We start from the raw sequence: 20,245 nt of genomic DNA, 5'->3' as shown, positions 1-20,245 counted from the left end.
GTGTGTGTGTGTGTGTGTGTGTGTGTGTGTGTGTGTGTGTGTATGTGTGTCTTTGCTGTTTCTTTTTCCTGAGATTTGAAGACCCATGATATGAGCAATTTTCCAAACTTATGGCATCCTTCTGGCACAAATCACTGTCCCCAGAGGCTAGTAACTGGCTTCGGTTGCTATGTGAAGAATCCTTTAACACCACCACAGACATCTTGCCCAGCTAGGCACTCCCTCTCATGTCTTCCCCCACGACCCTGGTGGGTTCAGCCAGGTGGGTAGTTTGAGCCCTGGGGGGTGGGGTGGAACTTTGTAGGAACCCAGAAGCAGTGAAATGGGGGCACCTAGATGAATAGGAGGGTGGTTTTGTGACCTTCCTGGCACCTCCCTATCTCTTTGAACTATTTTAGCCCTTTCTTGCATAGGCATCCTCTCCCTACCGCCCACCCCTCCTTCCCGGGGACCTATGGGCTCTCGACAGGATTCTGCCAAGATTACAACACTGCTGAATAGACATACTGACGGGTGTTGCCTCGTCAGCTCAAGTCAGGTGCCAGCAAACCTGCCAGATGAGGCCTCCTTTCCTGTTTCCCAAACTTTCCTGCTTCTAAGCCTTAACTGGGACACCTGCAAAAAATGCAGATTCTGATTTCATGGTTCTGAGGTAGAGTCGAAGTGTCTTTTTCATACAGCCCACGTGATCCTTATGATCTGGCAAATCTGGGAAACACTGATGTAGCCTTCATGGGGCACCCATCGCAGCCTGACATTGGATCCTTGCATGTAAGAGGGGTGTGTGTGTGCTTGTGTGTGTGTGAGACCTTCCCTGATGTCAAACCACAGTTCTGACCACAGAGTCAGAGGCCTGGAAGTTTTTGAAGAAGCATCTAATGCCCAATCTAGTTTCCAGGCATGTAAACTTTGAGATGTAAAGTTTTTTAATCCTCACCTAAAAGTCTATAAAAAAGGAAAATTCCAAGTTCCAGTTGCTCTCTTTATTAAGCACCTAGACAATTTTGCATCAGTAGTGAAAACTTTCTAGAAACTGGCTAGGGAGAGAGGGAAAATTAAGTATTTGTTGAGAAAAACAGAATGAATAGATGCGATAGCTGTCCTTAGAAAATTTACTAAGCCTGCTTAGGCCTCACTTCTGAAGATTCATAAACCTTTAGATTTAAAATTCTTTACTTTTAGATTTAAGATTCCATTGTTACTTGAAAAAAAGTAGTATCCTTATGTATGTTCTAAAATCTTCATAGTAAAAAATACAAGATGTATTATCTATAAACGACTCGTCTCATAATATTTTTCTGTTTGGTGCATTTAGGGATATGAAGATCTACAGAATAAAAACATTCTCTTGAGCTGTATCAATTATATGACCCTCATCTCTCCTGCATATCTTCAGGAAAAGGAGACATTTTTTCCATCACTTGTACAGAATATCTAAATAGGCAGCGTTCATGCCCAGGAATAATACATTTTCTCCTCACTGATAGCAACTGGGCTGAGCCACTCTGTAAGTTAACTCCCAGCGTTCAGTTTTAAATGACATGAATTGTAGGATGGCAAGATTTTTTAAATTAAAAAATATTTATATTTGAAGGTCAGTAGACAATAGTGGTGTATCAATAATAATTTCCTGATTTTAACCCTTGTACTGTGGTTATGCAAGATTGCTAACATTTATGGAACATGGGTGAAGGGTATATAGAAATTCTTTGTGCTATTCAAAAAAATTCTTGTGTGTCTAAAACTGTTTCAAAAATTAAAAGTTAAAAAATAATGAGTAATTTAAAATTTAGGTATAATATAGAAATTCGTGTATTTACCATGAATGTCAACATTCTGCCTTATTTGCCTCATTTTTTTTTTTAAGGCAAAGCTTTAAAGAGACAGTCTGCTTTTATATCACTTTGTTCTTCCACTAGCAGTGAGTGGAAGTGCTTAGTACTGTTAGACTTTCTAGTTATCTCCACTACAATGTGTCAAGAATGTACCAAAATGTTCACTGCAGCTCTATTTACAATACCCAGGACATGGAAGCAACCTAAGTGTCCATCATCGGATGAATGGATAAAGAAGATGTGGCACATATATACAATGGAATATTACTCAGCCATAAAAAGAAACGAAATTGAGCTATTTGTAATGAGGTGGATAGACCTAGAGTCTGTCATACAGAGTGAAGTAAGTCAGAAAGAGAAAGACAAATACCGTATGCTAACACATATATATGGAATTTAAGAAAAAAAATGTCATGAAGAACCTAGGGGTAAGACAGGAATAAAGACACAGACCTACTAGAGAATGGACTTGAGGATATGGGGAGGGGGAAGGGTAAGCTGTGACAAAGCGAGAGAGAGGCATGGACATATATACACTACCAAACGTAAGGTAGATAGCTAGTGGGAAGCAGCCACATAGCACAGGGAGATCAGCTCGGTGGTTTGTGACCACCTAGAGGGGTGGGATAGGGAGGGTGGGAGGGAGGGAGACGCAAGAGGGAAGAGATATGGGAACATATGTATATATATAACTGATTCATTTTGTTGTAAAGCAGAAACTAACACACCATTGTAAAGCAATTATACTCCAATCAAGATGTTAAAAAAAAAAAAGAATGTAGTTTGTTTCAATTCCCATCACCTCAAAGACTAGTGAGGTTGAACATCTTTTAATAGGCTTATTGGCCATCCAGGTTTTTCATTCTTTATACTGTTCTTATACTTTATAGAAGCTTTTGCGTAATCTGGAGATAAGCCCTTGTTTGTAATATGCATGCAAATCTCTTTCCTCACTTTGTAGCTTGCTTTGTTTATTATATCTTTGGACTGGTATATTTTGCATTTTAACATAGTCACGACTTCCCATCTTTTTTGTTTTGTGCTTTTTGTATCTCAGATAAAAATTTTCCACCTTCCCAAATATCCTGATAGTTCTGACATTCTGTTCCAAAAGTTTTGCTTTTAACACTTAGGTCTTAATCTTTATGGAATTTATGTTTGTGACTGTTTTGAGACTCGGATCTATTTTTATCTACTTGCTCCAATTTAATGAATGATTTATCCTTTTCCAACTGATTTTTAATGCTACATTTTATAACAAGTTCTCTTATATGCTTGGATCTATTTTTTATTCTCTGTACTGTTCCTTAATTTATCTGTCTATTCCTGCACCAATACATCCCTTTAACTTTACCATAAGTTTAAAGTAAGTCTTATCAACTTGCAGGTAAAGGTTTCCATTCTTTTTTCTTTGAAATTATTTGGCATTCTCAACTATTTAATCTTTCACACATATTTTGAATATGGTTGTCAAATGAAAAATATTTTAAGGTAGTTTCTTTTTTATTGGAATATTATTGCATTTATAGATAATTTTGGAGGAAATAACTATGACATGGCACTGTCCTATCTATAAAGATGGCATAATTCTCCATTTATTGGGCCCTTCTACATTCTTCAATGTTTTAACTTTCTCCATAACTATCTCATAGATTGTTAGATTTCTGAATACCTTATTATTATTTTATTTTTTGCTTTTTGTTTTTTCTTTGCTTTTGCGAATGAGATTTTTTTCTATTTTGTTATTGATATCATGTAGGAACACTATTGAGTTTTGGGCAGTAATTTTATTTTATACCTAGGAACCTTACTGAATTTTCTTATTAGAAATCTAGGTTCCCAACTCTTAATCCTCACTGGAAAATAAATAAAATGAAAGAGTTGGAGTTGAAGATCACAGGAGGATTTTTTGGAGACAACCAGGGATGTGCCGTGAGTCAGTCGTTTCCACCAAATGGAAAGAGATGGGTGGGAGCTACTTTCTCCTTCATCTCCAGCAAGATATTAGGGATCTAAAGAGCCTAAAGAAATGTGTCCTCTACAGCCTATGGTTCTAGGTGAACTAGGGTTCCTGACTTCCTGTGGGAAACGCAAAGGGGATGGCTGAGCAAAGGAAAGGTGGCTGTACTAGTGGCTTGGACCATTAGAACTGGTCAGGGCAAATGATGCTGGAATGTTTCTTATGCATGAGATATAGTTCAATGGAGAACGTGCTTGTGTAGGGCCTTTACAAGTCTTGTTCGAGAGAACTGCCTCGATGGGTAAAAGACCACAACAGAAAGAAACTGTCAGATATCCAGGGAGTAGAGGAAGGAGCTAATGATCAGTTGGACTCGCCACTCCAGGGAACTACAGGTGAGAAACCCCTGATAATGGGGGAGGGATGGCTAAAAACCAAAAATATGCCTCTGAGAGATAGCCTTAACCCCAAAACTAGAGGAAACTAAGATCACCTTATGTTATTCAGAGTGACTCTACAGGGGATGAGATGGCCCTAAATTTCATTCAAGGATAGGGAAAGAACTAGAATGAATGTAAAAGGGCAGAGGGAAACAAAAAGAAAGTTGTTTTCTGATTACGTCCCATGAGTCCTGCTTGTTTGGTGTAATGGCGACATGATATATGAGAGGTACTATATTGTATCTAACCTCTCTATATATTGTAGAGGTTAGATACTGGGTGCTCTGGAGCCAGATTTTTGAATCCTAGCTTTGTCTTTACTGAATGTTTAACCTTTCTCTGCTTCAGTTTCCTCCTTTGTAAAGTATGACATTGTGCTGTTATAAGCATTAAATAAGTTAATATATTTAAAGTGCCTCAAACAGCGCCTGCCATGTTGTAAGCAGGCAGCAAATGTTAGCAAAGATGATTAAAATAACTGTGTTTATAGTTAATTGTAAAAATACTCAATTACTACATAAAGTTCATGTGTGAGAGGTATAATACACTTACTGAAGGTATTTGAAAATTTGGAAACGGTTTAAACAATGCAACTCAATTATTTTCAGTGTAATGGCTTATCTGAGAACAGACTTCAAGTTTTTTTTTTTTTTAAGATGAGAACACAGTTGTTTCTTTGTTTTTTTTTAAGTGTCAGGGAGTTTTTTAAATTTTTATTTATTTATTTATTTTTGGCTGCGTTGGGTCTTCATTGCTGCTTTTGGGCTTCAGTAGTTGTGGCTTGCGGGCTCTAGAGCGCAGCCTCAGTAGTTGCGGCGCTCGGGCTTAGTTGTTCCACGGCATGTGGGATCTTCCCGGACCAGGGCTTGAATTCGCGTCCCTGGCATTGACAGGCGGATTCCTAACCACTGTGCTACCAGGGAAGTCCGAGAACAGTTTTTTTTTTCCCTTCTAAATTGAAGGCTGAACCTTTTCATGAAGACGGCAGCGAAAGCAAAGAAGGAAGGTTGGCTGTGTGATGCCCCTGCCCCTCCCAATGCTGAAACCAAAGCAAAGGCTTTGACGGCCAAGGTGGCAGCACTGAACGTCACCCAGAAGCACAAGAAAAAGAAGAGGCACACGTCACCCACCCATGGCAGTCCAAGATACTGCTGCGCCGAAGGCTGCCCAAACATCCTCGGAAGAGCACTCGCAGGAGAGACACGCTTGACCACTACACTGTCATCACGTCCTGCCTGACCACCGAATCGGCCATGAAGATAGAGACAACACAACATACCTGTGTTCACTGTAGATGGAAGGCCAACGAGCACCAGCTCAGACAGGCTGTGAGGAAGCTCTATGACTCTGACGTGGCCGAGGTCAACGTCCTGATCAGGCCTGATGGAGAGAAAAAGGCTTATGTTCCACTGGTTCCCAACCATGATGCTTTGGTGTTGCCCACAAAATTGGGATCACCTAAACTGAGTTCAGCTGACTAATGCTACATATAAATGTTTCACCATAGAAAAGATAATAAAGGCTGACTGTACTTCTAATTGAATATCACTAGTATTGAAAATTTCACAAAACCATGCTGGGTGGGCTCTACAAAAATTCATGCTAGGTGACTTTAGGGGCTGAAAAGCTTTCTTTGTTTGTTTTTGCTTGTTTGTTTTTCCTCACCTCTTGTCAATTCCCTATTGATTTCCTTTTGGACTGCTTCCAAACTCTCCATTCCCAAGCGTTCCATCCTATCCTCTATCTTGATCTCAAGACTACCCACTAACAACTCAGAAAAGATCATTTGGGAAGTGGTGCTCCAACTTCCTTTCTAACCCCCTATTCCTTCCCCTATTTGGTTTTGCTTTCCTAAAAAAAGTTTCTTCCTTCTTTCCAAGGTGAACTTCTCAATCCAAGTTCTCATTTCTGTCCACTAGCTGCTCCATTAATTACCCTCTCTCAACTTCATGTTCAAATTTTCCTCCAATTTTTTTTTTATCTGCATGGTATCAGAGTTCCCACACTAAATCAAGAGGAAGAAAAATATTAACAGAAGCTGAAATTCCTCATAACGAACCAAAATATCTCCAATCCAAAGGTGAATAAATAACACTATTTAATCAATCATCGGGTTGGAGGCTGGAGGTGGGAAGAGGTAAAGGGGGTGGAGAGACATATCCATAACACAAAATAAACTTCAATTAAAAAAAAATAATAACTTGGTTTCTTGTGCCCCCAGACAACTGCTGATTTGCTATCACTTTAGATGAGTTCACCTTTTCTATAATTTTATATAAATGGAATAATACAATAGGTCCTTTTTTTAATCTGGATTATTTCACTCAGACTAATTATTTTGAGATTCATAAATTTTTTTGTATACATAGCTCATTCCTTTTTATTGCTGAATAGTATTCCATCATAAGGATGGAACATAATTTTTTTTCTCTGTTCACCTGTTGGGCACTTGGGTTTCTTTTGGAAGTGTTCTATCATAAGTAAAGCTGCTCAGGAACACTTTTATACCAGTCATTTATGGACATACGCTGTCATTTTCCTTGGGTAAATATGTATGTGAGGAATGGCTGAGTTAATATGGTAGGAGTATGTTTAACTTTTTTTAAGCAAAGGACAAACTGTTTTCCAAAGTGGTGTACCCCTCTGAACATTTTAAACATTTCCAACATCCATTTTCTGGGGGGGGGTAAATTATATGAATGGAAAATATGCGGAGTTAAATAGTGTGACTAGTACAAGATAAGGTTTCTAAAGAAAAATCATGTCTAGTCCGCTATGTTTTTGGTCAAGTCCTAGGAATATAATCCTCCGTGTCTGCTTTGCTGAACGACACACTTCGAGTATTCAACAACCTGAGCACATGTGCCAAACAGAAATGCATTCACCGACCAGACAGCAGCTGTTCTTGGAAGGGTGGCTGATGAACCGGCAGGGCTATGGCAGCACTGGAGGCTAAGCAGGGTGGCCTTGTTCCAGGAGCCTAACGCTCTCATTCAGTTTAATGGTTTTGGCAACATGTGCTACTTATGTCGTCCTTATTTTGATGAAGCTTCCAGTTTTCATTACCCCCGTGGGAAATCTATTTTAAACAAGCCGCTGATGGCACTGTGTACATACACACACATGTTCGCACACAGAATTACATATAGAAGCCTAGATATCTTCCCTTGCTCCACTAAGACTGAAGGTCATAGCTGTGACTCAATCTGTGTTATGACCATCTGAGCATCTTTTCACTTCTGAGTTACTAAACTGAGTGGGAAACCTGTGGCGTTGACTTAGCAAGCTTCCCAAGCCAGGGCTAGGATGAGCAGAAGGTCAGTGTGGACTGGTGAGAGAAGCTGGATAAACTCCAGCCTGAAACTGTGGGGAGAGATAAGGGGCCACGCTGTGGCCACTGGAGGTGGCGGTGGGACAGATCATGATTAAGTACAAATGGTGTCAGGGTGGCAGACTGCATGTAGGAGGCGCTCTCCTGGGTACTGCTGATGGTTAGTCCCAAACTTTCTGCTGCATCACCACTCAACCAAACTAAGAAGAAAGTCTCCTTAGAGATGGCACTTCGGCGAGTTACTGGCTTTCTCCACTCAGTTCTGCTGCATTCCTGTCCCCTGCACTGTATAATGAATTAAAAAGCACAATGCATCAAAACTGTGATGCAAGACACTTCAGGGCATTCAGGCTGCACAGAGATTTGTAAGTTATAGCTCAGCACAGGCTTCAATGATTAACTTTTGTTTTGGGCCAGGCCCTCCCTGTTTTGCTTCCCTCCAGGCTCTGGTTCTTCCTCTAGGCTTGACCTCTGAGGCTTATTCAATTCTCAGCCCAAACCAAGGCAGGTCCACTTTAAGGGATCATGGTCTTTTCCTTACTGACTCTTGGGCTCCTTGCAGTTTCAGGGTGAAAGGGTCTTCTTGCACTGACCTCAACCAGATCCCTTAAACAAAGGGGGGACTGTGCCTTACACTCCCCTTCTCCATTCTGGGGACCCCAGAGCATCTTACACTCTTCACAGATAACAGCTGCCATGTTTTCCCCAATTCTCTGGTTCTTTTTAATTCCAAACTCTACCCTCTTTGGAGAAGCCCCCAATTCCCGTTAACCAATACACTTCCTTCCTTTCAGAAAACCACCTCTAGGCTGTGCCGCCTCAGATGGCATCACTGTCATGAGCTCAGTGGTTATACATAAACTAACAAAGTTCACTGGGAAAAGTACGGCCCTAAACTTAGTTTATGGAAAGGACAGGCTTTTAAGCAAAAAAGGCTGAATTCAGTTACTAACTGGGTAACTCTAGGCAAGTTACATTGAGCCTGTTTCCTAGTCTGCAAAATGAGGATAATAATATCTATTTCTCAGGGTTGTTTATGAAGATTGGGTGGGATGTTGTGGGCAGAATTACTCTAAGCCATGAGTTTCTTTTAATGCATATCGTCAGGGAGGGTCACAAAAGTGTCAGGCTTGGTTTCAATCTCGACTCTGGTACTAGCTGTGACCCTGAATAGCTTGCTTAATTCTTGGAGTTTCAGTTTCCTCATCTGTATAATTAGGCTAATGATACAAATGCCTTGAAAGGATTAAATGAGACCAGGCATTTTCATATGCACTGAGCCTGGTATTTTTGCATAAAAATGACACAGATCCAAAGGTTAGTATAATTAGAGAACTTAAGATGTCAAGACTTCCTGGAATTCCCATTCTGCCCAAAGCAGAGGATCCAGTACTTTCTGCTTAACCTTGCTGATAATTTTCAGATCCAGACCCCAGGAAAAGCAGTCAGGGAACACATTACTTTCTACCCAATTCTGAACAATTGGAAACAATTGGACAGGAATGTGAACATGACTCTCACCTTCAAATTCATAAGAGCTGCGGAAGAAAACGCCAGATGGGGTTTGACATGAACTTCAGGGAGCCAGTGGCCCCAAGGCCTGACTCTTCCGTTACTCATGCCTGATTGGCTCCCTTTCCAATTGGAAAGGACTTTCAGCCCTTCTCCTATCTCCACACTTGGAACCCTGCTCCTATGTCATTGGAAAAAACTGAGGTCATCCAGCACACACTTCCTCGGTTTCCCTACCTTCCACCTTCCCTCGTTCGTCTGCATCCATCCTCACTGGTCTCCTTTCCTCTCTGCATGGCTGACACTTAATGCTCACCATCCATCTCATTCTTTTATAGGGGACCTCAGACCTCAGGACAATACTAAATTCCCTTGAATCATAAATTCCTTTCTTTCTACTTACTGCCCTTCTCTTCTTTCCTCAGGCGCAGCTATTTTCTTATTTCTCTCATTATATAATTGTTGTCCTCGACCCTGAAGCTCCTTCAAACTGCTCCCCTCCCTGTCATGACCAAAATTCTTCCACGAAGAGTCTACACACACCAACTCGGTTCCTTGACCATCTTATCACAGAGCTGCATCTGGCCTCTGCCAGCACCATTTCCCACTTTCCGACCCCTCAAAAGACAAAGGTTTTGTTTTGGTTTTCGGTTGCCTGGACCCCTCTACAGCTGGTGACACTGCAGACCCACTCTTCTCTCTTGGAACTCCTCCCTCAGCCTCCATCACATCCCTTCCCTTTGGTTTCCTTCCTATTTTTCTCATTATTATTCCAGAGTTTTCTTCATGGCCAACTCAACCTCTGCCAGTACTCCCAGGTGGAGTTTGCCCAGACTCTGCCCATTGCCTTGCTGTTGTTCTTAGTTTATTCACATCCCTCGAGCAATCTCATTTACCCAGGACTGGCTACATAATTTGTGAGGCTTAGGGCAAAATGAAAATGCAGGGTCCTTTGCTCAACAATGATTACAAATTTCAAGATGACATGAGCAGAGCATGGGTTTCAAGCATGGGTCCTTGGCAACTGCACAAGTTGCATGTTCATGAAGCCGGCCCTGTGTTCAACTGTAGAACTTCCAGTGCACAGTGTCTCCTAGGTCTGTGTTTCCAGCCCAGACCCCTGTTCTGTGCTCTAGGCTTAAACACTATTCTGTATGAACATCACTCCCTCTTGCTCCAGGTAGATTTTGTTTTACTCCTGATGCTTTCACTCACCAGCTGTGTGATGTTGGGCAAGACATTCACTGTCTCTGAGCTTCAGTGTCAGTGTAAAATCTGCAAGGCTATGCGAAAGCTTGTGCAAGTATCAAGCTGGTAAGTAATCATAGATGTTGATAATATACCCTATCAACAGCTATAAACTGCCCACCTTCATAAAAGGTAAGAAGTCCCAAAGGAGGAAGACTTGGTAGCTGCTACATTATGAGTGCTGGCTCCTTACCAGTGGTTTGGAAATTGTGCACATTAGGACAAATAAGTAGTAACCTTTGCAAAGAGCTTGGGACTAATTTTTGCCCAAAAGTTGTTATTTAAAAAAATACACAATATTATACTGCAACAAAAGAAAAAGGACTCAGAGTGTTCACGCACCAAAGATCTAGTCAGTCTGGTTCTAGGAACTTGACATCATGTGCTTTGATCTGATGGCCAGGCTCCCATCTCATATAAGCAAAGAAAGTGGACTCACGCAGCAAAACCAGACCACTGGGCTGCAAACGCCCACAGTGAGATTGCTTGTTTGGTGAGTGATGGGTGTATTTCCTACTTTCTCCTGGACATAACCAAGATATCCTGCTGGAAACTAAAACTCAACGTGTCCCACACAGAACTCAACCATTCCCTTCCTTCTCAAAGCTGCTTCTTTTCCTCAATCCTGTATGTCAGTTACTGACCACCAAGTCACTGAAGCTAAAAACCCGATCAGTTTGTACTGTGCTCTCCCTCCTTCACCCCGGCAAATCCCAGCCCCTCCCCAGACACATCGGAAGCAAGACAGAGAGTAAGCACATCTACAGTCATAGAGAGGATGATGGTCAGATGTGACAAGATAAAAATAGAAACGGCACTGTATGACAGTACACATCATAAATAAAAAAGATAATTTACCACATAAGATATTGTTTATAATAACATTGATTTCATATTTATAGCCCCAATCATATTAATACTATGACTGATACTCTTCTTACTTTTACCATTATTTCTCAGGTAGAATTACCACCCAGACTATTTAAAATGGCCCATAAATCAACAAGAAAAAGCAGACATACATCAAGGAGTATGCAAAGAAAATGAGCAGGCAAGCCACAGAAATAACAGAGATGATCCACATCCTTCTCAAAAGGATCTCAATCTAGTAATGATTAGGGAAATGCAGATTAAAATGATGAAATAATTTCCACCTATCAGATTGGTTAAGAAAGAAAAGAGGATGATTAGTTTTGACCAGGTGGTGGTAAAGGGTAGCGTCTGAAGGCAAACGCTACTTAAAACGCATATGCCTGGGGCTTCCCTGGTGGCACAGTGGTTAAGAATCCGCCTACAGATGCAGGGGACACGGGTTCGAGCCCTGGTCCGGGAAGATCCTACATGCCGCGGAGCAACTAAGTCCGTGCACCACAGCTACTGCGCTCTAGAGCCCACGAGCCACAACTACTGAGCCCGCGCACCTAGAGCCTGTGCTCCGCAACAGGAGAAGCCACCACAATGAGAAGCCCACACACCGCAAGGAAGAACAGCCCCCGCTTGCCGCAGCTAGAGAAAGCCCGCGCGCAGCAACCAAGGCCCAACGCAGCCAAAAATAAACAAATTAATTAAAAAACAACAACAATAAAGAAAACGCATATGCCTTTCAATCAGAAATTCTACTAGGTGGCTATGCTAAGAAATTCTTGCACATTTGCACAAAGAGACATTCACAAAGATGTTTCACTGAAACACTTTCTGTGGTGGCATAAAAGGGGGCAGGATAACCTAAATGTACATCTGTTGGAAATAATTAAGCAAATTATATTGTATCTATACAAGGATATTAAAGAACAGATGAAAAGAATGAAATGTGTTTATAAATTCTAACTAGGAAAATCTCTACACATTGTTAAGTGAAGAAAGGTTGTCATTTCTGTAAAATGAAAACAAAGTAAAACTTAATTGTATCATACTTACAGAAATGGTATAGACAGATTTGGAAGGGTCTGCACCCAATGATTAGGACTGTAGGATGGGGAGTGTCATGGGGGAGGGGGATGAAGGGGAGCTTGGCACTTTTTACTCTATGTAATTCCCTGTTTGAATTTGTATAATGAGAATGAACAGCCATATTAATTATGTAACTTAAAACTATAATTTTAGTTATTTAAAAAAAAAAACCATGGCTGAGTCATTCATTATCTCACTCTCAGGCCAAAATACTTGATTTTATACATGTTTGTATAATCAAAGTGAGGTTTATAAGCTATGTTTATCAGAGCCCCTCAACATGCTTTGCTTGGGGGACCACACCAACAGATCCCCCAGGCCCCGCATCCTGTGGATTTAATTCAATATATATGGGATGGTCCCAGGAATTTGCATTTTTAACAAATTCATGATCAGAGTTGGAGAACTACTAGAGCAGGGAATTAACTGTGTTTGGGTTTCTTTGCCCCTTGAATGGTTTTAAATTCCAGGTTCTCTATAAGGAGCCTAGAAAAAATCAGACAGATTAACACAGTGTAGGAAAAGGAGACTGTAATTTAGTAGCTAAATTTTAAAAAATGCTGCCCAACCACCTGTGTTTGTGAATGCAGGTGCTGACCTGTGTCTACCTGAAGTGGTGACTTATATGCAAATTCACACCTGCCAGATCTGTACCAACTCAGAGGAGGCAAAAGAATGTTCCTACTTCCAGGGTTTGGGCTTCTGCTCCTAATTATGGTTGTACTTTTTTTTTTTTTTTTTTTTTTGCGGTACGCGGGCCTCTCACTGTTGTGGCCTCTCCCGTTGCGGAGCACAGGCTCCGGACGCGCAGGCCCAGTGGCCATGGCTCACGGGCCCAGCCGCTCCGTGGCATGTGGGATCTTCCCGGACCGGGGCACGAAGCCGTGTCCCCTGCATCGGCAGGCGGACTCTCAACCACTGCGCCACCAGGGAAGCCCGATGGTTGTACTTTTGCTTGGTATTCTCCAAGGAGATTTCTCTCTGCCAGCCAATACAAATTCAAGAAAAAGAAACAAACCAAACAACCAAAACCCAGCTCTCTGTGCTTTAAGGATTGTAACACTTATACAATATTACAGTTTGCTATCTGCCTATTCTTTCTCCCTCAAGACTGAGCGACTCAAGGACCAAGCTTATTAGCTCCGTAACTCCAGCAGCCTGCATCATTCCTGCTGATCCATATTAGATGTTATGAGGTTCCTATTTTCTTCTACTATGAGGTACTTTCTGTTTCATAATACAATCTAGAAATTATAGTCTGTGAAATGAAAATTTCCCCAATTTTTATCTCTCCTGCTTTTCACCACCTATTTTGTCTTCTTGACTTGGATAAATGCAGTGAAGGTGATTTATTAACACCGTTCTTTAGAAATGTGGGCTCTAAACCTTCCAGATCATATTGATTTCTATTCTTTCAAGATGTTTTACTTCCAATTTATTCACATTATTTATGTACCTATATCCGAACACCACATTTTATTAAAATTATTTGTTAAATATTTGTTCAGGTGTCTGTTCTCCTTCACTGGGCTGTCAGTTCCTTTACTCCAGGTAACGGACTCAGGGCCTGGCACATAGAAAGTGTCCACGAGAATTTTACAGGGTTTAGGAGTCTGACAAATAATTTTAATTTCTACACTTGTTTCTGATATGGCAACACTTTTTCACTAAAAAATAAAAAAGACTAAAGTAAAACAGCATATTTTTGGGAAAAACAACTTAGTTGAATTTTTACATAAAGATGAGATCTCAATCAAAGAAACCCTGAAAGTACTCAGTGGGGTAGCTACAGTAGAACCCATACTTAAGAAACAAGTACTACATTCATTTAATGACATTTTCACTCCAGCTGATCCTATGCTTAGAAAGCAAATAAGGTGCCCTAAGTAAATTTTAGTTTGCCTAGCCAATCCTGAAATTCTGATTTTAGTAACTAAAATTTGGTCTCTTTATGACAACTTAATAAGAGTAACTCATACTTGTGCTCTTGGTCTATTTTTTTTCTTCACTCTCAAGAGCCTTCTGCCCTTGTCCCTGGCCCTTTAACATTTGAAGACTGAGGGAGAGGGAGAAAATCGATTGTCCAAATATTGACCCACTTCACAATGTTGGTGCCACCTGACTCTTCAGCTGCCTGAAAGCTGATAATCCACCTTTCCCCACCGGCGAGGACCACATTGACCTGAGCTGAAGGCCAGTGATTACGTCTAGCGCAGTGCTTGATTTCATGAAAAAAGCAGTTGAGAATCAATCACCTTTTGGGGTGACTTTTCCAGCTAGCATTGCTGACTCAAATTTCAGTTTTTCTTTGATTCTCAGTTTTGAGGTACCAGACCTGCTAAGCATAATGCAACATATTGTTATCTTTATTTATTAGTCTCTAGGCGAATTAATTATCTTTAGCAGCTACCAAGCTCTCCATGATTTACGGGCCCTCTCAAGCTTTTGCTCTCATCTGCCATCCAGGATTTCATCTATTTTTCATGCCAGGCAACAGTAATTTGCCTGAAATTCCACTTTAATGCTGTGAAGATGACAGCTTCTACCTCTGAAATGCCTTTAGGGCCTTGACACACCAGAAAAACCATATTTCAGTTCTTTATTAGTTGTAACTTACTTCTGCTATCATTTAGGAAAAAAGGCGTATATACGTATATAGAAAATATTTTTGGTCATGTGAAGATGACATTTAGGTTGCAGCCCTCAAGGATATTAAAATACATTTCAGGCTATCTGTGTAAAGGGGGAAATCCCACCAGATCTTGGCAAACTCTAGTTGCTAGAGCTTATTCTAGCTTCTCTATTGCTACTTTCAACGTTTATCACATACATTGAAAGATTCAACTGAAATTCAGGCCAAGACTTTTTGTGGATTCACACCGAACTTCCCTGTACTGTGAATATCAAAGGGTAAGATACCCTTAGGTTCACTCAACCGTGTGTCCAGAGAGAAGAGGGACTCTGTGAAAAATGCTGTCATTTCTTTCAGAGTGCCCACATGAGGGGTATCAAGTGTACAAGGTGAAGCCATCAATCCCACTGGATTTACCTGGGCACTTCAAAGACTGAGCCCAGCCCAGACTTATGCAATCAGACTCCTTGGGAGTCACCCAGGGTGTATGTCCAATGAATTCCCCAGGTGATTCCAACCCAACTTGATAGGGAAAGCACTAACTCCAGCAGTGGTTCCCCAACATCACTGTGCTAAAGAGTCACACAGGGAGCTGTCATTAAAATGCAGACCATGAAGCTCCAACCCCACAGATGCAGATTCAGTAGGGCTGGCTTGGGTCCCAGGAATTTGCATTGTTAATGAGCATCTCAGGTGAAACTGCTGCTGGTAGGCCAAAGAAACACGTTTTGAGATACACGGGTGTAGCAGTTAACCAGAATCTAGCAGAGACACAGCGAATTACTAAGTATCCATCTGATGAGTGCCAGTTATTACAAGGGAGTTGAGTGCAATATTCAAAATTACTGGAGGAATCATGCAAAAAGCTCTCTTTCTGATAGTGGGATATTAGTTTTAGCTTTCATTACTGAAGATAGAGCAACAGTATGAAGAAATAAGTATAAAAAGGTACAAAGAGCCATCTAGCAATTGTCACTTTTATGTATACAGAACCCAAGGAAAATGTGAGAATTTATTTTTCTTCCCCGTTTTCTCCTCCAATCAATGCATGATTTGCTGTTTTACTAGAGAAGTCAAATAAACCAAAAGATAAAAGAATTTATAATCTTCCAATAGTTTTCCTGTCCCCTGCTCCATGTAACTACTGTTAAGGTTATCTGGCTACACAAGCTCTTCGAAAATGCAATCAGACCAAGTCAGTTTCCTTCAAGGATTCCCAGATATTCTCAGGATCAAGTCCAGACTCCTGAGCACGGCCGGGAAAGGGCGCATGAGATCTGGTCCCTTCACACTGCTCCACCTACCATCTCTTGCCCTTGTTTAGTTCTAGGTCAAGTTGCCAGAAATTGATCCATTGGAAACAAATTTAACTAGAAAACCAAAATCTTAAAGATACCCAAAATATTAACATTCCCCCCAAATGTGTGTGTGTGTTTTTAAGTACAGTTTGTGGCAGTTTTCATTGAGTATCATTTCTTAAAATGCTTCTATTTAACATTTATGACTAATCAATCCATTCATTTAACACTATGGCACAGAGTATGGACAGAAGCAACTTTATATTGCAGGTGGGGAGGGGGTGTCGGAGGACGCAGCCATGGAAAGATCTAGGGGAAGAGCATTCCAAACTCTTTGATAACAATATTTAAGTTTTTTTTTTAAAGTAGTGTTTACAGCATTTTATACGTTTTATAGCAAGTCATGTAGCTGCCAGCTAGGGAACTGAGTAGCTGGTATTTTTAGCATTCCAGCCTCATTAGGGAACAACCCCACTGAAAGGGGATTCAGATGTGGGTTGCCAAAAAGAATGACAAATACCATTGGTAACACATGGGAGGGTACTGGGGAGGGGGGATAAAAAGTTTAAAGAATTTTAAATCATATATAAACACTGTTTTCCATTAGTTTCCTGTTAGTCTAATCTCACCGAAGTAATTTAACTTCTTTTCCAGGGCCCAGCCAAAGTTTCTGTACTTTAAATTCTTTGGATTTATGATTTGGGGAATGAGCATTTCTTGTGAATTTCAAATTGCCTCAACTGAAACTAATTAAATGGTGAGAAACATCCTTAAAGGCTGTTGCAACCCTTTATGGAAAATGGTGGGCTATAATATTTGGAGAAAGTTAACTAAGCTTTCGATGAACTAAAAAATTGGCAAATTGGTCACTAGCACATTGGTGATAACTGAGAACGGGATTTTGGCAAATTCCCCAAATTACATTCTCTGTGCCACAGTCATGCATATTTTTTGGTAAAAAAAAACCCCAAACCATCTCCAGCCTCCTTCCTGACCTCCACACATGAATTTCTCTCCACTGAAGTCTGCAGACCATGGGTCTCTTCCCCCGACCCCCTCCCAGTTGCCAGGAGCATCAAATCCCCTACCCTCCAGGACAAGTGTGTTCACTCTCCCTCCTTATGGGGTTGCTGAGGGTAATCATAGTAATCCCAACCGTCTGGACTTGAAACAAGAAAATATTTTTTTTAAACTAAAAAGATATTCAGTAAACAGAAATATCATACATGTCAAGCCGTGGAGGATTCCAGCTTGTGGTGGTCTCAAACAGGCTGTTCACATCTCCCAGACCCCGTCGGCAGCCTGGCTCCCGGCGCCGGCCCAGACAGGCCCTCATAGGCTGGGGCTCTGATGCTGCAGCTGCCACACCTGGAGCTTTATTCCCCAACCCCAGAGCTTCCTGCGCGTTTCACTGGCAAATAGTCTTAGTTTCCACCCACATGATACAAATGCTCCTCCAATGGGTAGCCAGCAAGGAGCTGGCAGGGAAGTCAGCTACTGGCTAGAACACAGGCAGGTGACTGGCTGGGATTGGCTGGTGCCAGTGGTACCCTGATGAGCCCTATGGGCCTAGCACTGCAATTAGAGTGTTGAGGTTCAAGTAAGAGGTACTCTAGTCACTCCAAACTCTGGTCACACTCTTTAAATATTTGTGATGCAAGAGCATCACAAATAATTAGGATTTGATTTTTTAATATTAATACAAACTATTGCAGAGGGCATAGAGTTTGGTCTTAAAGGGAAAAAGATTCATATATATGAGGGAAATTGGTCATATATACATGCATACATATGAATATATACATGTATATATGTATAATAATAATAAATGTAAAATTGTTTATTGTATGTTGGTGTCTCCATAGACTATAAGCTCCTTAAGTCAATCCTATACTTAGGGCCTAAGAGAGTAGCTGATACACAGTAGATGTTCAATAAATATTCGGTGAATGAATGAACACATTCACCCCACACAACCTCAAATTCATTATAAAATTCAATGTATGCTCCATTGATGTCGTAGAGAACCACTTTAAAAATCATAATGATATTGTTTGTGAGATACTATATGTTATCAGATGAAAGTTATCAAATGCATACACTGCCCATAAATTACAAAAATTCCTATAAAAATAAATGACATATATGTGGGTATATATTAAAATGCAGGCAGATGTATGGGATACTACTAATGTGTTAAACCAAGTCACTTGAAATGCGTCACTTTTACTTCTCTAATGGTCGACTGGCTTAAAATATTAAAAAATCAAATCTTATTAATTTTACTCATATCTCTACACATAGATCCTAAAATATCACCTGAAGCTCAATAAATATTTGTTGCAAACATAACAGTTTTATTTGACTGTTTAGGCAAATCAAGCACAGTCTGCGGCTGTAGGAATTTGGCTCTTTGATGGATAGAAGAGATATTCTTTTCCGTGTGCTGAGCCACCAAGGATCAAGACAGCCAACTTTGCACTTTCTTTCCTGCATCACTCTTCTGTTGCTGTGTAACAAATAATAACAAGTTTAGCAGCTTAAAACAATATACCCATTCATTCATTCATAGTTCTGTAGGTCAGCAGTCCTTCACAGCATGACTGAATCCTCTGCTCAGGGTATCACAAGACTGAAATCAAGGTATTTTCTGGACTGAGTTCTCATCTGGAGACCCAGGAAAAATCCACTTCCAAGCTCATTCTTGTCGTTGGCAGAATTCAGTTTCTTGCAGTTGTAGCATTCAGGTCTCCGTAGTTTTGCTTACGGTCAGCTGGGGGCTGCTCTCAGCTTCTTGAGGCCGCCCGCATTGCCTGCCACACAGGCTCTCCATCTTCAATGGCAAGTTGAATCCTTCTGGCCCACTTCAAATTTCTGGCTTCTTCTCTCTCTGATCTAAAAACCCAGATTTAAAGGGTTTATGGGATAAGGTCAGGCCCACCTGCGTAATTTGCCTCTCTGAAGGTCAACTGATTTAGGAACTTAATTACATCTGCAAAATCCCTTTGGCCAAATTAATGTAATCATGGGGTATATTTTACTATATTCGGATTCAGCTCACACTCGAGAGGAGGAAAGTATACAAGGGCAAAGATCACTGGGGATCATCTTAGAATTTTGTCTATGCCATTTCCTTATTCCAGGGCTTTGGCTTGAGCTCAGGTACTGTCCATTGTGTGTGTGTGTGTGCTGTGTGTGAGAGAGAGAGCATATGTGGTATGTGAGAGGTTGGATTATTCTGATGTCTGAGGTCAGTTGAACTGGTCCATGAAACCGGTATCATGTGCAATAACATCATTTTAAAATATGAATGTACTCCGTTGTCTGTGCTCTTGGACAACTTCCTTTCTTCTTTACCCATTACCCTTTCTTTCCTACTTTAACATACTCACTGGTCAGCAAGGCTTTCACTTTTCCCTTGGATGCTGCCTTCATAGAAGAAGACCTGTCACCTGCTTCTTCTGGTGGAAATAGCTGGGTCTCATGATTGGAGGTCCAAGAACATGAGCACAGCTGCTGCCTTGGTAATCACTAGGAAGCTGCAGTGCCTACGGGAGGTTTCTTAATTAGTTTCCATGGAATTAAAGGTAACTAATTACTCAAGACCCACACAAGGGTTTTGACTGCAAATGTTTTCCCTGAGATCTTGTACTCCTATCAGCATACTTGGGGCAGTAACCGCCATTAGAGAAAGTGGTGGAAGATGAGTTATCTGGAGGTGTGGAATGACATTTTATCTAGGAAGAGCCTTCAATCCTGTTAATTTCGGGTGACAGACTGTGTGTTGGCGGTGTGGTTTAGAATTTCAAAATAGTGAATCAGAGAGCCTTATTCTAGCCCAGAGATTCTTTACCTGTGGTCCATGGACCTCCGCAGTTCACAGGTGGGCTTCAGGGACGGCCAGGAACTTTTGAAATTGAATATTAATTATGACTTGGTATGTTCATGTTTCTGTAGAGGAACTAATAATATCATTAGATCCACTCGTGGATACAGTTCGCCGAAATGATTAAAAACTACCAGGCTATTCAAAGACCAT

The 20,245-nt window shown here is 41.0% G+C and overlaps 1 pseudogene; it reads left to right on the top strand.

Moving 5' to 3' along the window:
• The first annotated feature begins 5,135 nt into the window (after positions 1-5,135).
• LOC114892086 lies at positions 5,136-5,716 on the top strand (annotated as a pseudogene).
• The last annotated feature ends 14,529 nt before the right edge of the window (positions 5,717-20,245 follow it).

Source organism: Monodon monoceros, unplaced genomic scaffold (assembly GCF_005190385.1).
Source record: "Monodon monoceros isolate NGI ecotype Baffin Bay Population unplaced genomic scaffold, NGI_Narwhal_1 Super_Scaffold_12, whole genome shotgun sequence".
NCBI lineage: Eukaryota > Metazoa > Chordata > Mammalia > Artiodactyla > Monodontidae > Monodon > Monodon monoceros.
Note: the sequence above shows the minus strand (reverse complement) of the source record. Positions and strands in the feature narration are given on the sequence as shown.